The sequence below is a fragment of the Pecten maximus genome, chromosome 6 (assembly GCF_902652985.1).
Source record: "Pecten maximus chromosome 6, xPecMax1.1, whole genome shotgun sequence".
NCBI lineage: Eukaryota > Metazoa > Mollusca > Bivalvia > Pectinida > Pectinidae > Pecten > Pecten maximus.
In genome coordinates this window covers 25,243,182-25,260,865 of record NC_047020.1, presented here as the reverse complement: position 1 = coordinate 25,260,865, position 17,684 = coordinate 25,243,182, and the positions used below count along the sequence as shown (strand labels likewise).

Below are 17,684 nucleotides of genomic sequence, written 5' to 3'. Positions count from 1 at the left end.
TGACATATGTTATAATAAACAATTTCAGAGGTTGTGATATATGACATATGTTATAATAAACAATTTCAGAGGTTGTGATATATGACATATGTTATAATAAACAATTTAAGAGGTTGTGATATATGACATATGTTATCTTTATACTTATTTTATTTGTTAAAACTTTGTTAAAGCTATCCCGCCTCAATAAAGGGACAGAGATAAAACAAAGGAACTGAATTTATACTTATTAAGATATATTATTGTGTCTGTTTGACATTGGGAACAAGTGCTCAACCCGCAATGCTTTTGATACAAAAATGATTGATGCAAAGTTTTACCATAGTAACAAAATGTTAAAGGTTTCTATTTTTTCCTAATAGATTATAATTAACAGATAAGTATACATATTATAATATGTCACTATGCGAGCACAGCATACTCAGCAGCATTTAGTTTCTTACCAATGCTTTAACGTTATATTATTTTCAATCATTGTTAAGTTCAATTGCTGAAACACTGAAGGCGGTTTGTATAATTGAAAATGTTCATATCATAGGTATCATATCTTGTTTTGGGGAATGTGCCGTACATACTGTCAAACGTAGTATCATAATATACATTTAGTCATGTCATGTGAAATTTAGAATGTGTTGCGATTTCCAGCTGTATTCCATCCTGTTTGTTTTGATTTTGATAAAAAAAAATTCTTTCTGTTGTCATGTTTGTTTAACAAAGATATGTAGTCAATGTTTTTTCCTGTCGCAAGTCTGGTGGTTAGGATGAAGGGATCGAAAAGACAATACTTACTGTAGTCTAGATAGTGTCTCTGTCCAAATGCTATTAGATAGCAGTGTTTGCTTTATTATTAACATGTTTTCTGAATCGACAAATTAACATATTTGGTTTATCAGTAAACGTATTGTCAAACGATGACAGTATTTCACTGTCATACCTGTATATCTTCAGAATTCATTTTTTTCTTATCCATTTGTGTTTTCCATCTGTACAAAGTATCTACAAAAGTAACATTTTATTAAATGAAATTGCATGCGACATTCTAATTTTCATACGCTGATTTCCCAGGAAAGAGACTTTACGGAACAGGATGCCAAAGTTCTTCTCAATATTAGAAAGAATTATATTGGGTCCACAGACGTAATCGAAGACGTAAGCTCTTAAAATTATTATATATTATCTCATATCACATTCATTTGAATTACATCAAGGGGATAAATTAATTATTCATGTTTTAGTCCCAATATGATCCTAATAACACATTACATGTATAAGAAAGAGGGGAAATATCCATTTTTCTTTTTAAAAAAAAATAATAATAAAGCGATATACTTTCTTCTAAATCAATGCGAACATTACGATTAATGGACAGAATTAAGATAAGTATTAATTTCCACTTTGTTGAGATTTTCAATAATTCATTATTATTGATAATTTAATGTTTTGATACAATTTGAATGTTCTAACAGCATTTCCGAGAGACAGGAATGTCTGAAGAGTACATGAAAGAAGCCAAAGACGACAAATTTGATCCTTACATCCGTAAGATTGTGGAATTGTGCTGGTTCATGGTGCTTCAGGATCCACCAATGCATCTCCACTGGGACATCAAGTATGCTGACTTTGTGGATAGAGACATGTTCGACAATTTCACACTGAATGGAAGGCGGTACGACTTCATCGTCTGGCCAGCCATGCTGCTGCACAAGGATGGACCCCTCCTCGCAAAAGGCATCATACAACCTGTGTTTCTAGACTAAGTTGTCTGTCATAAATCTTCTAATTCAGACAACCCGTGTTACTCAACTAGTTTGTCTATCATAAATCTTTTTCATCAGACCACCTGTGTTTCTCGACTAGGTTGTCTATCATTTAACTTTTAAATCACACAATCTGTCTTTCTTGAATCAATCGATTGAATATCATTAAACCCAAAGATATCGTATGTGTGTACATTTAAATCTCTCAACATGTCTCTATCCTCTGGGCAAGGCAGACAAAAATACTGCATCGCCTATGTATTTTTTACTCAATCACATAACCTGTCTTTATCGATAAGGTTGACTTTCATAAAAACCTACATCGCCTATGTGCTCATTTCAATAGCACAACCTGTCTTTCGCGATAAGGTAGACTTTTAAAAAAAAACTACATCGCCTATGTGTTCATTTCAATAGCACAACCTTTCTTTCTCGATAAGGCCGAGTATGGTAAAAAAAATACTACAACCGCACCTGTGTGCTTTTAATCACACAACCTGTCATACTGGAGTAGGAATGACTGCCATACAATCGCTCACTATATATTCTAAGTTATTATACAAACGCGTATCGTAGAATATGTGTGCGAACTTTAATTTGTATCGCTAACGACAATGTGTTGATAATATTAATACCTTTGGTTATAAGGTATGTTATAAACAGATACAATTTTTGTAAAGAACAAAATCAATAAAAACTAAGGCACAGTATGGATTTGTATGGATACTCAGGGAGAACATGTATTCCGGGAAGGTAAGAGTATTCTGCATCATCAACGACCCCCGCCATACAAATCTAGATAAAATTCAAATAAATCCTGGTAAAACTGAGAACGAGGTTGACCATGGACCCAACAGAAATATCGACAAGTACCAACACGTCTGACAAGGAAATGATATAAGTTTTGACAGAATAAGGTCAGTTTTAACAGAATAAAATATGTTTTGACATGATTAGATCCGTTTTGACAGAAAAAGATCAGTTTTGACAGAATAAGATCAGCTTTGATATAATAAGATAATCTTTGACAGCATAAAATACGTTTTGACAGAATAAAATAAGTTTGACATGATCGGATCAGTTTTGACAGAATAGAATACGTTTGGACAGATTTAGATCAGTTTTGAGAGACTAGAATCAGTTTTGATAGAATTAGATCAGTTTTGACAGAATTAGATCAGGTTTGAAAGAATTAGATCAGTTTTGAAAGAATTAGATCAGTTTTGACAGCAGAAGATCAGTTTTTTTGTCCGGGTCTGTTATGTTTTCATATTCTATACAATGTCACAACATGCTTTATCCCATAACTACGCCCGTTTCATAACTGATATAGCACGTGATAAAATTCGTACTATTGTGTTATTATACTCACCGCCGTGTGTAACCACTTTCAAAGCCTCCGATTCGTCATTTCTGACCTCCAAAAATTCTGATTGGCTAACATTTGGCCTTTGACCACGAACTTTTCTTACTTTTTTCACTTATTAATTTTGTTGTCATCTGTCATTCAAAACATCAATATGGACACGTTTCATGAATTTATTACCTGGATTCATTGGCATGACTGGGTGAGAGGGGGCATCTTCATTAAAAGGTCAATTAATCTCGTGTTTGATTGGTACGAAATAGAACATAATGGTAAATAAAAGAAGACATTAAATAAGGAAATAGATTAACACTTTCTTATGATTCCACTTACCTTTATCGCGAATTAAATCCAAAACACAAAATTATATTTCCATATTCCATTTGGAACAATATTGTCTCGTGTCAGTTAACAGATAAAGATATTTCATGTAAACACACCGACACATATGAAAAAAAAATCTCCATAGCTTTACATTGTAAGTTAACTCATATTCAATACAGACATGCGGGTACAGTGACTTCATAATATGACATATGTATATGGTAAATTTTATCTTATATCTATTTTTGACATGTCCACATCATCATTAATTCGTCCTATCATTTTCGGTCATGTATATTCATTTCATCATTTATGTTAAACGGAAAAAGACGGATTATAAGTTTTATACTTGTGTCTTATCCCATTTGTGTTTTGACAAATAAAATACGTTTAAATCGAATCAATATGAACTACACACTAATACACTTGCTAAAGCTCGTGTCTTTTCTTAATTTGAAAATCAACTAACTCGAGTTAGATAAACATGATTAAAAGTCGTTACTTGTTCGGGAACCTCTATATACATGCTGTCATCGAACATTGTAACGTTTTTCATCGTCAGTGAATATTAAAACATTAAGAAGTTAATTGTTGTGTAATACATTGTATAAACATACAAGTACATTTGTACAACGAAAATAAGAAAATAATTACTTTTTTGTTATTTTATCTTATAGTTGTATCCATTTATTATCATCATTGTTTTATTCTCATTTGCGCCATCTATATGTATTATCACTATTGTTTTAAGAGAGAAGACGAGTTTTCTTAACTTGTGTCTGGTTCCATTGGTATATTTGTAAATAAATTTTATTTTAATACAAATCTAGAGAGCAGATCGTTATTATATTTGAGCTGTTTGAACTACAGGCACACTCGTGCAAATATCGGTTTATTACGTTTTTACCAGTTAAATATCAAAAACTATTAGCTTGTAAAAAAAATATCATCACAACTTTTGATTTTTGCCAGTCAAAACAATACTATATATTCACCACGTTGAAATCCTCCGATTTTTTTGTTCAGTTCCATTTGAAGCAACAGAAGTATATGTGGCTATTTTTATACATTTCTGCAATATACAAAGAGACAAAGAAATGTTCAGGGATACGGGACAGTATTTTGTTGCGAAAGGAATTCTATTCTAAAAATATAATTATTAGAAGTATTAATTTGTTTCGAACACACGTGTGGAAATTAAGATATTTTTTGTGAGTTTCATTGTCTTTCAGTCTTTCAATATAAGGTGCTGAGAGAATATTGTTCTACGTATTTTAATTTAATACAACTAAATACCAGATATTTCCAAAGAAATAACGATACCGCTTATATGCTTTTAAAGAGAAATTATATTAACAGGTTAGACTTACAAATGTTACTTTCAACAGACACATCATCAACACACTATATAAACACATATTGTTTACAAGTCACACTTTCTTCTGTTTTGGTTGTTTTTTTCACTCTCCCTGGTGTGAGTAAACCTTTCCTGGGGGGTAGTGTAATAGTTTTAATTACTGCTATACCGGATCAACCCGTGCACGTAGCTAGAGGTGAACACTCATCTGACATCTCACCTTTGTCAAAACATCAGTTTAAACAGAGTACATATATTAAGCTGATGAAAACAAGTACTACAATTAGATCTTAGTCAAAATTCTGGGAAGCCTATCATTGAAATTTCTAATGGTGGTGTCACACAACGTCGAACTTCATATCTAACAATGAAATAGTACTGTAAAAGTAAACTAAAACAACTTTACCATGTAGAGATATAATTACATATAGATTTTGCGTATTCATGAACAAGAAAAAAAAATCGAAAATGTTATAGACTTGTGATGGTTTAGCATACGAACAATTGATAAGTGACCTGTTTTGAATGTGTAGCTAGATAGTGCCACGTATTATTATTTATTATTACTCTGGCCTAACAATTAATAATTTGTGCACATTATTCATGAACATTTCACTTAGTAAATTTATAAAAAATATCAATTTTCATCTTCTCATCCTGATTTCTTTACATCTGTCCCTTTTCCTTCCAACTATTTGCTATCTTTCTATATAAATCAATGTAATCATTTTGTGTCGTTATCACACTTTCTGTAACATATATTTGTGGAGAGGGCTTTTTCTTAGTTGTAATAACTTGTGCCCGATCCTTTTGTTTATAACAATAAAATATTTTCAAATCAAACCCGAGTCGATTAATTACATCAATCCAACCGTACCACTTGTAAGAGTTATCTCCCCTTCGAGCTCTGCAAGCCAGTGTGACAAAGGGATACATCCCCCTTATGTGATTGTAGTATTATTTCCATTTCTATGGTAAGGTAATATTTGTTTGTTCCTTAATCTAATTTACAATAATCTATCATTGCAAGAAAGGTTTATGATTTCATTAATGGCAATTATTATTATTATTATTGTCATAATTTTGTTTTGTTTTTTGTTTGTAAACAAAATCAAATTTCCATATTTTAGTCTATGGTAAAATAAAAATGTCTGCAAAAATAATTTCTTACTGGTATGCAACGTTTCTCAAATAAAGAAGGATTATCCCTGAGGTCACTATACATTTACATAGAGCTTTGGTGTTTTTTCATCCTTATTTTTAAAAAAATCGCTTAAAAAAAAACAAAAAAACCACATCCCCCCCCCCCCCCCCCCCCCAAAAAAAAAGTCTTGACATCAAGACAATTAGCATGGGAATCCAAAGTGGTTGCACAAAGATCGCTCATGTCAATTTTTATGACAATCGGTTCATTATATCCTGACCGTGTCGTTTCCCCTTAAACGTTCAATATGATCAATGGGAGATAACTCTAGAATATTGATATAAAACTTATATAATACTCGGAAGTAGAAAATCTACTTTAGATATATGTGTTTGAGATAATTATAAAATATAATTCAACCATATTATACATAATACTTTAAAATATTCAATATATAAATTTGGTTAATTTTCATATTAAATGTGATTAGATTTTGAAGCATGTATTTCTTTTCATTGTAATATTAATTATACCATCGACAGAAAATTCCATGATTCATTTATACTGTGTTTCAAGCCTTTAGTAGTTATCGCTTCTCGGCCTTTTGGCTAAGATCAAAGTGTAGTATCTGTTCTTATCAGCTTAATATCTGATACGTACCCCACAGGGGTACTTCGATATTAAACTGATTTTTGGACATAGGTGAGATGTCAGGGGCTTGCTCCGCTCTTGCCACGGGTTGGCCCGGTATTGCAGTACCTCCGGGAACGGCCCACTCTCCCCAGGGAGAGTAAAAATCAAATCAATATAAGCATTATCTACAAATGGAAGTAAAACAACAGGATAGCTTCGTTTCGTTTTGATATCTATTGACCCTCGACATATTACTGCAATTAATGACTTAGAATAAAACAATCGTTTGATATATCTATATTACTTGTCATAAGAATTATTTCTCTTTGTAGTCAGTTTGATAAAAAAAATATATAAGCATAACTAACAACATCAGAATGCATTCATTTTCTGGAATGGTAGTTATTAGTATCATAACAGGAAAATGTCTACTGCAATCAAAACACTGGGGGAAATAAGATAAAAAAAAATTAAGAAAAATCACATATCTGAACAATTTTGAAGGGCTATGTATGAAATTGTTACTGCATTAAAAAGATATTTATAAAAAAAAATACTACTAATGATAATAAAAACAAAAACAACAACAAACCCTTAAAATTTTTGAGCTTGACAATATTGGTTTCTGTGTTTATTTTAAACGCAGAATATACTAATACGTAATCTCTTGGCAATGAGTTTACACTTGGCTTCTTAAAGTATTATTTCATCTAATGTTAATGCATTAAAATGGTAGGCCAACTATGAATATTCACAAATTCTAATGTTTGAAATTGAACTCTCTCTCATTCACGAAACTCAGATAAACAAACAGATATTTTTTTCATTGTGATGGTTCCAATTGATATTTTAGCTAATCTATAATGTTTGGTTTTGCAATATAATTCATTGTTACACGAGAGGCTACTATAACACTTCACAGGTCAATTAAGGAATTGTTCTTGTTTTTCTGATTCTTTAACAGGCCATTTTCCAGTTTGATTTGACTGGACTATTGGGTGTCGGTTACCAGACAGGTAGTATGAGGAGCTTCTCGACAGTTCATTCACACCTGAATACAAACAAAATTGTATGAATTTTCGTACGATTTAATGCTTTACCTTTACACAGACACGCTTTGTTGTGGTAACGGTAGTAGACCTTTCTCTATGACCTTAGTTGATTCGGTAGGTGTGTATTTAGACAGACTACAGTGTATTTTTGTAATGCGTGTCAACCCACGTGGTTCTATTGCTGCCATAACCTTGAAATGTTGTATAACATCATTAGTGTGTAGAGCCAGATCATGAGAACAAAGAGAACTATGACAGTGACAATGACAATATTTTATTCTCATAAACATATAAAGTGTAGAGAATTATATATGAGATATATGTCACCAAAATGAATAATCAATTGATCTTTCAATCTATACAAACCTAGTTGAATGAATATGATAACGAATATCAAATATACCATGCAAAGGTAAGATCAAAAGAATGTATACTATTGAAACAGGAATTCCTTTATGTACGACCTTCACAGAATAGTTTGTCCTTGTTTAATCAATATTTAGTTAAGATATTTGGTATATGGTACAGTATGATATAATTATGTATCAACAGAATATAGCAGATATATATGTATATACTTTTATAAATTTCAAACTATTATTTAAAGCTTGACTATTGTTAGCAGAAAGAAATCATAAGAGGATGCAAACACTGTGCTACTGTGTAATATATCCAGTTGCTTTGAAACTAGTTATGTAGGTTTTCTCCGAACCGACGCTAATAATAGAGTGTGTTTGTGTTAATTCTAACTACTATCTTCTTCCGAGAAAGATATCAATAAAAAAACAAGTACAGACGACTACAATGTGTGTACGTCCTACAACATCCTATCGGAATGTTTAGAGATATTGCTCATGATAACCAAGGTATTTTATGTACTAGTCTCAAGTACTCTAGGTAAATATGTTCGTAATACATACGACTGGTTATATATATTCATTGGTATACGTGCAATAGTGCTAATACATGTGATTGCTAATTTGTAAAAACCAAATAGGAAGTTATATTGAACTTAATCTATATAACAAGTCTGTGCATGAGTCATGCATTATAGTGTTTGTTCTCTCGTGTTTTCTTAAACCCTTTAACAAAATTCGTGATTGAAGATACTATCTTTAATGATAAAACTGCATGCACAGATTAAAAACTATCCTTATAAGATATAATATGCCTGCACTTTGCTTAAAGAAATTCCTTAACGAAGTTGGTTAAAATTGTAGGTATAAAAAGGAAAATGTTTTAACAGCTAAATAGGGATAAATCAATACGGTCAACTTTTTGACTTGTTGGTTGTTAGAGATGACTATTGTTCCCAAAAAAGCAACTATGTTAACTTAAGATATCCGCACATAGGTATCTATTTGCGACAGCCTTATATGAGAAAATAACATTATTTTCTCATTCGTGGTATCAATTTTTTCCTCGGAAATCAAGTGGATAACCATTCTAGAGAATACATAGATTTGCACCTATCAACATAAATATTTGATATACAGTACAGTATTTTGTCCTTAATATCTAAATGATATTTTATTGTTGTCGATATGACATGTTTTTCAAATCTATATACATTGATAATATTTCTATGAGCAGAGTTATATTAACATGACGTGTTGTTTATATCTGTATGACATGGTGTTCATATCTACAGTACATGACCTCTCATTAATATATGCATTGTAAACGACACGAAATTCATATCTATATGATTTTATATATTATTATAAAATTATTATCAAAACGCTCTGCCAGCTGTACTTATATATATATATACAATGTACATGTATATAATGACTAGTCTCCCACTTCGAACTCAATTGCCATCTTTAAGAAATATGTCACGGAGTTGGTTGTGACCTTGATACGAACTCTATAACTGGTGAAAAAAAGCTTCAATTACTGAATGTTTACTGGAAATTTTTTTATCTATTGAACTTCCCTGTATAATTTGATTTAAATGGGGGCGTTAATACGACCGCCCGACACGCAGGGACTTGACACGAATGCTTGATTCCTAGTCCTGCCCACGCGGACGTTTTTCAAGATCGGGATAGAATCGTACAGTTCAAGTGATGATTATACATTTTGATGATAGATGGACATATTAAAAGGATCATGAGCTACAAAATCATGCATCACTCTAGCAGAGACATATATACAGATACTGTATATATGTCTCTGACTCTAGACAGAATTTAATGATAAGTCAAACTTGGGAAGGAATTGAAATACATCTATATGATACATCCTGTTTGTTATAAATATCTGTATTACATATTATTAATAGCTGAATGATATTTTTAATGTATATGACAAGTTACTGTTGTCCGAGGTAAAGAATATATCCCCGCTTACGTTTCGTCTGACAGGGAAGCTGCGATTGTTGCAAATCACAAGAAGGAAATAGATGAGCTAACTCGAAAGTACGTATCTTTTCAACTAAATGCAAAAATGCTACGTTGTGTCAGTATAAGCTAACTTTATCACTCGAAAGATATTTTTTTACAAACATGATTTTCTCCTCAAATTTTCTCTCTTATCGTTAATGAAAAAAATCCCACTATCCACCGGACTTAAAATAAGAATTTGACCAGCGTAAGGCGAAGGTCTAATATTTGATGCTAGCATGTTACCATGGGCAGTCTGTGTATAATCACAGGCCTCTTGTAATTTTATCAAGAAGTTAGTAATCCGTACGTACGGATTAGTAAATCGTACGTACGAATTAGTAAATCGTACGTACGAATTAGTAAATCGTTCGTACGAATTTTTTTTTTATAGTGGCCCTAATACGCTTCCTTACTATAGCAGTCTCAAGTGCACTATTTCGTATTTTCTCGACAAACCTGCACTTGATATCTTCAACAATTAAAACTTCACTCATACCATGAAGTGGGCTAAACACACATTTAATAAATTAATTTTAATTTCCTTCACTATTTAAACGACATTTGACATATTCACAGCACTTCCATTGTTGTTGACAAGGTGAAGAAAACTTTACTCGAAAACCTAGATGAGGAGTTGTTGACGAAAGCTGAACACCTACATAGAAGAATGTATCCGGCTTACCTGGGATATGGCAGTACAGGACCCTCCATTGTACATGTTTTGGGGCTTAAAACAATGCGATCGTCCCAGCGATATGTTTAAAGTCTACACAGCGAATGGCAATAGAGTTAATTACGTCGTTTGGCCTTGCCTCCTTCAATACGAAGGCTGTTCCCTTCTGGCGAAGGGAATCTACCAACTCTGCACATAAGATACATACAAAATGTATTACTTTATTTGTACAGATTTTCATATTTCAAAAAAATCCTTATGAAATCATGGAAGTCCCGAATCTTTGCTGTAGTTTATGTTTACCAGGGTATACAAATTGATACTTAGTATAAATACATTAATCTTGATTCCGAATGGACCATATACATATACTTATATCTGTAGTATCTCTTTATATCCGTATTCATAATAAATAGAATATTTCCTATAACTCTGTTAGATAAGTTAATGCTTGAAAATAAGAAAATATTATATAACATATCATAATAGTCTAGCATGTATCATTTGGTTTGATAAATAGAGGATCTTACATGAATGGCTGTGTAATATAGAATTTATCAAACGAGTTCAATGATTTGATAAAGGCGATTGGCATTTACAATTATCTAATAAGTTTAATAAATTCCATATAACATAGCCACGATTGTAAAATTATACATATATTTAAGAGAATAAAAGTAAAAACTAACAAATCTCTATATATAAGACCACAGGGGCTTGGCACGATTTTCCAAATGATAGTCCATATATATATGTATATAGTATCAAGGGTAGTAACTACAAAGAGGGGGAAGACGAACGTATTTAAAAAAAAAATAATTTGTCGTATTCTGCGGGTCAAAAATCTTAGTGACACATACATTACATTAAAGAGAAATGTTTTATCTTTCCAATGAGTGTTCGATGAACAAAATTGGCCAAGTATTATCCAAGTTATGACCTGACGAATTCGGAAATAGATACTGAAATGGCTAGGTCGGAATCTCCCTGTCCGGTTGAATAGTCGCCTCGCCTCTAATGGGTACCTCAATAACCATTCAGAAATCGAAAAATCGACGCTTGCAGCGGTATAGAGTAACCATAACTATGTCAATATAGGATGTCGGTTGGTTATGTTATCCGTCATGTGCCGTAGCCAATTCCATATTACATCACCGAGCTTACCGTCAGCAAAAAGAACCGCCATCTTTCCCTAACCTTTCGTGACTTTGTTTATGTCGTTACAGTGGTGGTACAGCCAAGAAGCGTTCCGAATGAAGGGAAAGATGGTGGTTCTTTTTGCTGACGGTAAGCTCGGTGATGTAATATGGAATTGGCTACGGCACATGACGGATAACATAACCAACCGACATCCTATATTGACATAGTTATGGTTACTCTATACCGCTGCAAGCGTCGATTTTTCGATTTCTGAATGGTTATTGAGGTACCCATTAGAGGCGAGGCGACTATTCAACCGGACAGGGAGATTCCGACCTAGCCATTTCAGTATCTATTTCCGAATTCGTCAGGTCATAACTTGGATAATACTTGGCCAATTTTGTTCATCGAACACTCATTGGAAAGATAAAACATTTCTCTTTAATGTAATGTATGTGTCACTAAGATTTTTGACCCGCAGAATACGACAAATCAATTTTTTTTAAAATACGTTCGTCTTCCCCCTCTTTGTAGTTACTACCCTTGATACTATATACATATATATATGGACTATCATTTGGAAAATCGTGCCAAGCCCCTGTGTATAAGACAGACGCTTTTCGACTCGGACAACAGACAGACGTGAGACGTCATAAAGTATAAATGACGTCACAGCAGTGTTATTACACGTGTCTTGCGATATTGAACAGACTAGTTTTGCGAAAAATTTAAATACCTGCATGAGTATGTAAACACGACTTAAAGAATATATATAATACAGTAGGATACTTAGACCATTACAATGTAACACCATATTATGAAGCAAAAGTAACATACGGTATGGTTCAGCGAAAGACATAGAAAAAACCCGTCATGTCTTTTCGATAAAACCCGTCATGTCTTTTCGATAATATAAAATAGCATGACATTTTATTGTGATATCTTGATCTGAGAGGTTGGGTTCAAATAGTGCTTTACCAGAGTAATTCAACATCCGCTAAACCTTGTTTTCCTTTAGTGAAGAACAACGTGGATAACACGTTTGTAATGTTTAGGTCCAGTCCAAGTTATATCTTAAATCCTCTCTGTGTTTTTGTTTATAGACAAAATCTAATCAAACTAAACTCCGTAATCCTTTATGGAATTAACTTCATGTACTTCCCTTCAAATCTGCTCATTAACGTCAACATTTTATAAGCAAAGCATGCAATAAACATCTACAAATAGAACGTGAATCAACCATGCGCGCGCCGAGTTGATAAATAGAAAAGCATAGGTTTGTTAAGCCAAAGCTGAGAAGTTTCGCTGCCAATTCATGGTGGCTTTTCACGTTTGACCTGTCTTTTCTTAGATGATGTGTTTTTACTCATTCCTTACCTGATCGACTGGGGCTTCTGGTACGTGGCTTTGATTGCCAGTCCCCATTCTTTAGAACAATCCAGTTTGCCTATGCGTGCTTGGCGTATTTTCCCCCCGACTCATTTACATATAGAGAGTGAAGCACCGCATTGGAGATTCCCCGTAATCAGTTGGTAGTTTACCGGGCTTAGTTGCAATTATGAAAAATAACGGCGTAGGATATCACATGATATCATCATTAGGGTATATATTCTATCATTTAACATGCTTTTGTAATTCAAAATGTCGATGTTAACGAAAACATAGGTGAGTCTTTAAGGCAAAAAAAAAAAAAAAAACAAAGGGGGGGGGGGGGGGGGGGGGGGGGGGGGGGGGGGGGGGGGGGAGAGCTCATCTTTTATCTATTTGAATATTCTGTATTGTAAAAGAAATCATTTATAGAAAACACCTTATGATAAAAACCTTTACCCGAAATTAGCATCAACTGCTTTTTATTTGGTCACCATGAACATTTCTCTCTCGCACATTTTTCATCTTGAGGAACACATGACACCATTACAAAGGGAAAATCCGGCCTCTATGAACAAACTCTATGTCATCAGTGTCCCAATAACACCGCTAGGTCTTGAACATGTATTTCTCGTTAACCCGAGGATGTACAGAAGGATATTCGCACATAATCCGTTGTCATAAGCGGATTAGTTGGTTGTATTTTACGAGGGGTACATTCTCCCAGTCAGGAAATATCCCGTAACGTCCCTACAGCGGGGTCAGTATTATTGAGGTAATTCTGTTGTGTCACTCTTGAATTATGACCGATTGGTGACTGAAATTCCTGACTGCTAAACGATGTTTTGTAAGTCGTTGTCGGCTAATAACGACTACCAAACGATTTAATATGTACACAAACAAGATTAGCGCGATTCGGCAGTTATTATAATTATGATACGTATAAAAGGTACCCGATGGCGAATTTGCCATTTTGTAAGTATCTTGACGGTGTTAAAATTGTAATTTCAATAATTATATTTCACTAACAATTTGTTTGGAATACAAACATCGCATGTTTTATAAAGATATGAAATTACATAGTGTGTTGTTGTTTCTTTTTTTTTCTTTTCTTATTATAATGCGTTAAGTCATAAAATAGAAAAATAGCTTCTTCTCCCATTGGGAGGAATATCTGAATTACAGTATATAAATATCTAAATTACAGTGTATAACAATCTCAATTACAGTGTATAAATATCTGAATAACAGTGTATAAATATCTTAATTACGGTGTATAACTATCTCAATTACAGTGTATAACTATCTCAATTACAGTGTATAAATATCTGAATTACAGTGTATAAATATCTTAATTACAGTGTATAAATATCTGAATTACAGTGTATAACTATCTCAATTACAGTGTATAGGTAGCAGTGAACAGTAAAAATGCCAAATTCTGAAAAATATGGCACATGTTTTAGATATGTAAACATTGCCAGTTAACCTTACATATAACCTCCAATAAAGTATATATATTTGAAATCTGTACAACATTTGCAATTTTAATAGAGCTCTGAAGGATAAGTAAACTGATATTTTCTGTGATTTTTAGAGCTGTGAATACCATGGTAACAGCTTAAAATATTCTCAAAAATTGCAAAATATTATGATATTTGACCCAAAATGGCACAATTCTCTACACAATTTTTTTTCTGAAACCTATTTAAAATTAAATATCTCTATCCCAAAGACAGAATTAATCTTGTTTGGACATATGTTGTAAATTAAGTTTTTCCGCTATCTTACCTTTTCTGTGGGCTGCCATTTTGCGCTGTAGGCAAAACTAAATTTCCTGTGTAAACACACGTTCGGAAAATCCGGATATTTAAAATCCGGAACCAATTTATTGATTTTTGTTTTAATAAATGTGAAGCCTGTATGTACTACTTCATACTGAATATACCAATTATAGTGTACATTTATTTTTTCATTTTTTATGCATATCATAATACAGGAGTTATTTGCTTAACAAAAAAATTGCCCATGGCCAGGCTGTCTTACTGTGGTGTGCTACCTTATACATCACTTTTTTAAATTCTAATTTTACTAAAAACCCCATGAATGTCTAGAACATGTTCCGACGAACAAAATGACATATCCGGTTACTGTGTATCTTTAATAGTCACCGAGTATTGCTGATTTCCCTGAGAGGTGTATTTTGACAACTTTTTCTCCCAATCCAGTAATAAGGGGAGGTAATTTTAAAGATGAAAACTCCCATAATTCTGTATATCTCTTGAATAAAGTTGTGTTTTGAGTTGAATGTGGTACTTTGAGTCTCTGTGCATGTAATCAAGCAAAAAATACTATACAACTATCAAATTTAGCCTTGTAATATGACGTCATAGTTACCATGACGTCATCAGTAACTATGACGTCATCAGATGGTATCTATGACGTCATAAATACTCAATGGTGTCATAATAAATAACCAAATTCCTTTCCAAACCTCAGCTTAGCAACACATGCAATATTCTAACTGATAAATCATGGCATGACATCCAAGATTTCAAAATGTCATGCCTATGACATCACAATCATCTGTTTCCACCCCGGTTATTCAGATATGTACCAATGATCATATGAAAGTGTCCGCTGATCCCATTTTATGTGGAAAATGCTATTTTTTCTGCTTTACCTAAGTGAATGACCATAATTGACAATATTGCATCAACCGTACACTCAAGCCATTGGAATTACATGCTTACCATTGTATAAATAAACTGAAAATAATGGTTTCACCAAATATTTCAAAAAATAACACTTACTGTAATAGTTTCCATGGATACGGAGTAATAAATCAGGTAAAACTAACCAGAATTCAGTCTATATGGTTTGTTAGATACCCAATAAGTTATATTGGGTTTGTTATAAAACATAGAATATCTTTTCAATTTACACTGACTCATTAACATTATGCTTAATTAACCCACCCTTAAAATGGGTAGATATGCGAGTTACCTCCCTTGATTCCTCTAATATGACAAGCCAGATAATAAACAAGTTTTAGATTGTTTTTATGCATTTTTGAGCAATAATGAATTAAAATGAAGCTTAATCAAGCATAATTAAGCACAATTTCCAAAAAATAGCATTTTTCAGCCCTTATAAGGTAGCAGTGTACAGTAAAAATGCCAAATTCTGAAAAATATGGCACATGTTTTAGATATGTAAACATTGCCAGTTAACCTTACATATAACCTCCAATAAAGTATATATATTTGAAATCTGTACAACATTTGCAATTTTAATAGAGCTCTGAAGGATAAGTAAACTGATATTTTCTGTGATTTTTAGAGCTGTGAATACCATGGTAACAGCTTAAAATATTCTCAAAAATTGCAAAATATTATGATATTTGACCCAAAATGGCACAATTCTCTACACAATTTTTTTTCTGAAACCTATTTAAAATTAAATATCTCTATCCCAAAGACAGAATTAATCTTGTTTGGACATATGTTGTAAATTAAGTTTTTCCGCTATCTTACCTTTTCTGTGGGCTGCCATTTTGCGCTGTAGGCAAAACTAAATTTCCTGTGTAAACACACGTTCGGAAAATCCGGATATTTAAAATCCGGAACCAATTTATTGATTTTTGTTTTAATAAATGTGAAGCCTGTATGTACTACTTCATACTGAATATACCAATTATAGTGTACATTTATTTTTTCATTTTTTATGCATATCATAATACAGGAGTTATTTGCTTAACAAAAAAATTGCCCATGGCCAGGCTGTCTTACTGTGGTGTGCTACCATAGATATCTTAATTACAGTGTATAGATATCTGAATAACAGTGTATAAATATCTTAATTACAGTGTAAAGAGAAATATTCACAACAAGGATGTTTTGAACAATGCAAGCAAATAAACTCTTGACCCGAATGAATTTCGTTAAGTTTAGGAATGTTTTATAAATATACTGGATTGGATTTGTCAGTGTTTCAATGAGAACACTGCAATTACATCAACTTTAAATTCTCCGAATTACCGTTAAAAATATCAACACAGGTTAAGAGGTACATTCAATATATTAAAGATAACGTAAAACAAACCTTTGATATTGTAATCGTAAAACGAAGTTCTTAAAATAAATCTGATGTAGGTTTTCCTATATCATTATCCATTTTGACACCGATACTGAGGGACTATGTTTGGACATGCATAGTGTTATCTACATAAATCTTAATTACGTAAGCATACAGATTTAGTTTATCCTAGAAAGAAATATGTACCGTCATGTCACGTTAACTGTATACGTCTCTGAGTTACCATGATACGCAAAGCTAGACGTCTGATACTTATTAACGGTTGTTATTTGTTTTTTGTATATTTTATCAGTTATAGATAAATTCAATAAGTAATACATGCGATGTATCCAATTTTATTTCGGAGTCTTTGATCATTGACCTATCCAATTAATTATACAAT

The 17,684-nt window shown here is 32.6% G+C and overlaps 1 non-coding gene across 1 annotated transcript; it reads left to right on the top strand.

Moving 5' to 3' along the window:
• Nucleotides 1-6,536: 6,536 nt before the first annotated feature.
• LOC117330239 lies at nt 6,537-6,729 on the top strand. The gene has a single exon (XR_004533312.1). It is a non-coding gene; the product is annotated as a U2 spliceosomal RNA (small nuclear RNA).
• The last annotated feature ends 10,955 nt before the right edge of the window (nt 6,730-17,684 follow it).